This window comes from Capsicum annuum, chromosome 6 (genome assembly GCF_002878395.1).
Source record: "Capsicum annuum cultivar UCD-10X-F1 chromosome 6, UCD10Xv1.1, whole genome shotgun sequence".
Classification (NCBI taxonomy): domain Eukaryota; kingdom Viridiplantae; phylum Streptophyta; class Magnoliopsida; order Solanales; family Solanaceae; genus Capsicum; species Capsicum annuum.
The window spans coordinates 44,883,754-44,891,381 of NC_061116.1; positions in this window are offsets into that span (position 1 = coordinate 44,883,754).

A 7,628-nucleotide genomic window follows, 5' to 3' on the forward strand; every position below is an offset into this window, starting at 1 on the left:
ACTTGACTTTCTTCTGAGTCAATCTGGACATAGAGGATGCAATGGGAGAAAATCCTTCAACAAACCGATGATTAATAGCCAACCAAACCCAAGAAACTCCTGATATTTGATGGAAAGATGGGTTTGGGCCAGTTTCTCACTACTTCGGTCTTTTGGGGATCAACTCTAATGCCATCACTAGAAATGATATAACCAAGGAACGCTACTGACCTTAGCTAAAATTTGCTCTTACTGAATTTGGCGAATAACTGATAATTTTTTAGGGTCTGCAATTCTATTCTGAGATAGTCTACATGATCAGGTTTATTGCAAGTATAGACAAGGATGTCATCTATGAAGACTATGATGAACATGTCCAAGTACTGCTTGAACACATGATTCATCAAGTCCATGAAAGCTACTGGGGCAATGGTAAGACCAAATGACATGACTAAGAATTTGAAATGACCATACCGAGTTATCTGACTCTGAGCTGATAATAGCCTGATCTGAGGTATATCTTAGAGAAATAACTGGCACCCAGAAGTTGATCAAATAAGTTACGATTCTGGGAAGTGGATACTTGTTCTTGACCATGACTTTATTGAGCTGATGGTAGTCTATGCACATTCTGAGAGAACTATCTTTCTTATGTAAGAATAGAACTGGTGCACCCCACGGGGATATGCTGGGTCTAATGAATCTCTTATCTAGGAGATCCTTCAACTGTTCATTCAATTCTCTGAGTTCTGCTAGTGCCATTCTATATGGCGGAATAGATATGGGCAGAGTATCTGGGAGAAGGTCAATGTGGAAGTTTATTTCTTTTTTTGGAGAAATTTTGGGAAGATCTTTTGTAAAGATATCTAAGTATTCATTTACAACTGGGACTGATTCAAGACTGGGAGTTTCGAAACTAGAGTCCTTAACTCGAACTAGATGATAGACACATCACTTAGATATCATCTTCTTTGTCCTTAGGTAGGAAACAGTTTACCCGTAAATACTGAAGTACTAACCCTCCACTCTAAGATGGGCTCATTCAAAAACTAAAACTAGACAACTCCATTTCTACAGTCGACTGTGGCATAGCTAGAATAAAGCCAATTCATGCTGAGAATGACATTGAAATCAACATCTCTAATTCGACTAAGTCTACTGAAGTAACTTTTTCAGATACCAAAGCGTAAACATGCCAATGAAAGATTTGTAACGTACTAGTGACCACTTTAAGAGAATCTTCTTGATCTTGTTGGGACTGAAAAGCATAGAGTATATTTGGGCGTTGCCCACTGGTGGCACTGAAGATGGCACATTGCTGATTCGGGTGATCGGATTGGGCTGAGGAACGGTTATGCTAACCCTGAAAACCCGACTGACGACAATCTCTGACTCTGTGGCCTAGCTTGCCACATCCAAAACAAACATCACCGCCAGCTCTGTAAATACCTTGATGGTGCTTGCTACAAGTCTGACAAAGAGGATGGGTTCGGGCACTGCTGATACTACCCTGAGACTTAGAGCTTGATGCCCTATCTTTGTTACCATTCATGAACTTAGGAACTGGAGCACTGGCTGAGGAAGGAGCTAGAACTGAAGACTTCGGGTAGAACTGAGAACGATTACCACCCTCTGAATTAGGCTGAGAAAAGTTGAAACTACTTATCCTTACTCTCTTATTCTATTTTTCTCTCTCCTTAATCCTTTGCTTCTCTATTTGTTGAGCGTGGACCATAAGCCCAGCTATGCCCATCTCACTAATTAGAACTACGTCCTAAACTCCTTGACCACACTATTATTCACCCTAAAAATAAACTTACTTATCTTAGACCTGCTATCTACCGCTACATGAGGAGCATATCTAGTTAATTGAGTAAACTTGAGAGAATACTCTTTCACTGTCATGTTTCCCTACTTGAGGTTGATAAACTCTAGCACCTTAGCTTCTCTCAGCTCTAGGGGAAAGAATCTATCTAAGAAGGCAGTGGCAAACTCTTCCCAGTTAACAGACCTTACAGCTGTGGCATTCTCTGCTTTTCACTACTTGAACCATGTGTGAGCCATATCCTGCAACTGATATACATCTAGCTCAACACTCTCACTAGAAGTTACCCTATGATATCTGTAACCTTTTGCACTTGTTCAAGAAATTCTTGAGGGTCCTCATCTATCTTAGACTTGGTGAAAGAAGGAGGATTCATTCGGGTGAAGTCTCGAATCCTAGCAGCAACATAATTGACCATTGGGTTGGCTAGAATAGTAGCTGGGCATTCATTCTGAATAGCAACTGAATTAGCAAGAGTAGTGTATGCATCTCTAAACTCTGCATAAGAAATAGGTTCGTCTAGAGAATCTGCCTAAATGGGCTGAGGTACTGACTGATTCCCGTTTCTCCTTTCGTTAGTCCTTTTAGGAGGCATGTTCTGTACATAAAAGGGAGAAATGGATTAAACTGAGGGTTAAATTTGAGCTCATGCTCACTCGCATGACATAGATACTAAAAAAAAGGGAAACTATTCCTAAACATCTCATAGCCTCCTGTACATAAATATGGCGCGCAACACACCCATGCATAAGATTCTACTTGATGCAGCTTTTCAAACTTCCTAGGACACTGTTAAACCTTAGGATCTGATACCAAGTTTGTGATACCCCGAGTCTTGTACCCCAAATGATATATGGTGTTCATAATTTCGAAGGACCACAAGCTAACCCATGACTGGTACCTGCTGCAAACTGTATAATAATAATGAAATATGCAGAATAATGGGCTTAAGTGCCATAAGGTTCAAAACTGAACAATACTAACTAAAATAATGTCTGAATAAGGTATAACAATACTTAAAACTAAAATAACTGTCTGAACATGCTATATTCTGAAAAAACCCTCTAAACTATCTGAATAAGGAGTTGATGGGACATGTTCCCAACTAACTCCAACTGTTGAAAAAAATTAAGTACTGAAGTACTAAAATAATAAAATAATGGAATAATCACATCCTCGAACTATGAGGACTCACCGCTGACTCTGACTGCTGAAACCTGAACTGCTAAGTGCGATTAAAAACCCGAGCGTCCAAACCTACGGTATAAAATACCATAGCTCAAGAGAAAAGTATATGTCAGTACATGAGAATGTACTGGTATGCAAAGTGAGGTAGGTTGAGTGCAAGGGTTCATATGTATGAACTATAACTGACTGAACAACATTAGCATGACTGTGTGAGAATACATGAATAAATCCACAACTATAACTGGAATCATGAGGATTCTGAATACTGAATTTTCTGACAACATGGATTACTAATAACTGATATGCTATCTACTATGTGACTGTGTCTGATAGTCCTGATTCTGATGGAACTAGCTGAGTTCCATACTAAGCTGAGAGACTGCATTTGACAGTACTAAAATCTATAGAACCATCTGAGTTCTTTACTAAAGACTGAGAGTGAGACTGTGGGAGGTAGTTATCTAACCAACATGCCCCAAATAAGATAATATAGCTAAGTTGGGATCCAATCTATAACCCCAATTGGAAGGGGGTCAATACCGCGCCACTGGTAAGGACAAGCTGTGAGTGTCCCTCATCTACCAGGTACTCTAATGAGAATGGTGGGACTCTCATCTACCAGGTTAAGCCATCTCATCAACCCTCATCTAGCAGGTTTGATGTCTCAACCTACGCTGGCTACGTAGTTCTGGAACGCAAGAATTACTTTTAAGAATCACACCCTTTGCTAGTAGGTGAGTTTCCATCCCTGGGTTCACTCGGTACTCAATCCTACTCCCATCTGAATAGACACTAAACTAATTATACTGAGTTGAACTGGACTGAGTTGACTGAGTTTCTTTGACTAATAGAATACTACAGAATTCTGATAACTAACTGAGTTTACTGAGAATTTAACTAAATAATGAATGGGGCAGGACTGATACTGAGATTATTGAGTTTTCCTAGTTTTGTAACTGACTGAATTATAATGATCTTGGCTTGACTGAGAGTATCTTGAAAACTGACACTGGCTCTAGATACACAACTAAATTATCGAGTATTAAATACCCCCAGGACTCAATAGCATGAAAATAATAAGAAATGACCATTCTTGAACACATGACCTAGTCATCAATTTACTATACAATCATTGAGGGATTTCACAAGCACTTGAAGGTCATAGACTTGTACATGGATAGGGAAAGCATGCAATATATCATAAATTCATAACTTCAATCTCATGAACATTTCCTCAGATCATTGCAAGACATAGCTTTAGAATGGAAGTCATTTTGAACATGTGGGCCCTTCATGAGTTCATCACTTGGATCACAAATGGGTCATAATACACAATTCTTATTTACTTAGGCATTTTGACAAACACATGGAAGGCATAACCTTTTCTAGGGCCTGAATCAATAACTAATACATCATGGCTATATCATGCACTTTAAATTTATGGATTTCAATCCACATACTATCATAAAGTCATGAAAATTCAATAAAGATTCAATCTTGGAAATCATAACACAACATTTACATGTGTACAATCAAACCCACAATATGGAATTCAAAACTCATATTTTGAAAAGGGTTTCTTGAGATCCAAAGGTGGAAGGGACCCTTGGATGAACACTTCACATACCTTTGTTGAAGAATTCTGGAAAGTTAACAGAGAAATCTTGAGTTCTTGATTTGAAATAAATCACCTAGGGTTTTTTTATTCTTGAGCAATTGTAAAATAATGAGTATATTTAGCCAAAAGAGGTCTAAATTTTATGTTATGAGGGCTTAAGGTCGGGGGAAAAGACCTAATTACCCTTAAAGACATGGGTTTAAAAGACAAAAAAATATGCCCAGCGATGCTGCATCCAATGCGACGCATCGAGGGTACCAACACAATAACTGACGTGATGCACCGACATCGCATCGGTTCACAAGAAATTGCCTTAAGGTGAGAAAAATTTTATCTCTCGACGCGATTGGCAATGCGACGTGCCAATATCGCGTTGACTCACTATTTTGGGATTTCAAACAAGGTCTAAATGAGGTCCAAAAAGTCCAAAACTCATCCGAGAACCCCTATAGACATTTTTTATTATGAGTTAACTGAAATATCAACCTTTAACGTATGTGAAGGTCGCGAAATAAGATTTCCAACCTTCAAAGGTTAAAATAAAACTAAGTCTGGATACTTATCTAAAATATTCTAAGTCTGTGACCACTTGACAAACATTAATGGACTGAATTAAGCTTAGAGTTTTTCGGGGTCTTACATCACTAAAATGAGCCCATTTGAGAAAGGGAAACACTCTTTGAGGAGGATCCCTTTAAGCTATGGTGGCACATAGAGTCTGGGATTTAGATGCAATGAGCCCACCTCCACTCGGTGCTAATTACTACTCCTAAAACATACTATTGCTCATAATATATATGAAATCACCTTAAATTAAGCATATAGGTTTATAAGTCTAAAAAGCAATCACGCTTTTATTTCTAAATCATGCTTATGAATAACTATGTGAATTTCATATCATGTATGAGATAATAAGATCAAAATTAAGATTATAATCATGATGTGATAAACTGTAATCTGAAATAAAAAGTATGAATTGCTCTTAAACTAATTAAATTATACTGAAAGTCATGCACATTTACCAACTCATGAAACTTTATGTCAATTGCTAAAACTTAATTCATAACATCAATCATGTGAGTAAGAACATGAGTAAATGTGAATTATTTTGCTAAATAAAATTTATATCATAAAGAAACATCATAATTTCAAAAACATAGAAAGTGAGTATAAACCCTAGTCATCAAATCCTAAAAATTTATGTAAAAACTAACTTTTGGGCACACGTAGGAAAGAAAATCCTTGTTCAAATCCAACATACCTGAACTTAGTGAATTTCTTGAAGAAAACTTAAATTGGAGTCTTAAAAGTATGAGTTTAGAGAAGAACGCTTCTTTTGGAAGCTCTTAAGAGTTTGGGATGAGATAAATTATGCAATTTGAGTTGTGGATAGGGAAATACATTTAGTGCTAGTTGTAGGATTAATTAGTATGTTAAGACCAAATTACCCTTAAATGAAGGTAAAATGGAATTTTGGCATTACCACAGCCACTGGTGTGACACACCCTTATTGCGCTAAGCCAATGGTATGACACGTCCTAAACGTAGAAACCAGTAGTCGTGGCATACCCTTATCACACCAGGACACTGGTTTTCATATTTAGGGTGTACCTTGCTTCTATGGCATGGCCTAAAAGTGGAATTTTACTATTTTGAAGTTCTGTTATATCCAAAAACTCATTCATACAATTGAGAAACACTTCTCAATGTTCTTGTTAACATTCATTATCATTATTCAACATAAAATTTCATTAAAACATATGGGAGATATCAAAATAAAATCATCTATTTTGAAGTATAACATTCTCCCCCCTGAAACCATTCATCCTCGAATAAAAGTTGGGATGTGGAAAGGTCTATCTTACAGTTGCATTAGGATAATGTCAGAAGCATGTCATGCCCTGCAACTGAACCTACTTACCCCAAACACAAGCATACAACTAAAGGTACTAGCTACACATAAACTTCATAGGTTAGACTGATGTGAGTAAGGATATCAGTGAAGAGAATACATTTGAAGGGATTTATTACCTCAAGCTGACTATATGTTAGGAATAAATAAATGAGGATATTAATTCAACATATTTGATTCTTCTTTCCGTGCCGATCCCTTAACTGATTGATATCTCCATAACACTTTCATTGAAGCTACTTCTTTATTCCTTATCCGTTGAACTTGTTGATCAAGAATTTCAACTAGGATTTCTTCATAGAAAAAACTATCTTTCACTCCAGTACTCTCTATGGTCACTACCAAGGCGTGGTCTCCGATGAATTTCTTCAACATAGAGACATAGAAAATTGGATGAATGACGACTAACTTTGATAGGAGATCTAGCGCATATGTAACATCTCCAACACACTTTAAGATTTCACACAGACCAATATACCAGGGGCTGGTCTTTCTTTTTTCCAAACCTCACCACTCTGTTTATGGGTGACACCTTTTTAAAAACCCAATCACCAATAATAAATTTTATTTTTCTTCTTCTAACATCTGCATATGATTTTTGATGACATTTGGTGGTTTTCAACCTCTCACAAATTAACTGAATCTTCTCCATGGACTCAAGAATAGAGTCAGGCCCGATCAAATATGCCTCACCAACCTCAAACCACCCTACAGGTGATCTACACCAACGTCTATGTAAAGCTTACTATGCAGCCATCTGAATGCTAACAAGGTAATTATTATTATAAGCATACTAAATCAAGGGTAGATGATCATCCCAATTCCCCTTAAAGTCATTCACATAAGCTCTCAACATGTATTCTATAGTTTGGATAGTATGTTAGGCCTGTCCATCAATTTAGGGGTGGAAAGCGGTACTAAGCTTCACCTTTTTACCAAGGCCTTTCTGAAATAATTGCTAAAATTTAGAAGTAAATTGAGCACCTCAGTCTGATATAATGGATAGGGGAATCCCATGGAGTCTTACTAACTCACAAACATATAAATTAGCATAATCTTTAGTCATATTTGAGTTCTTAACTGGCATGAAATAGGCTAACTTTGTC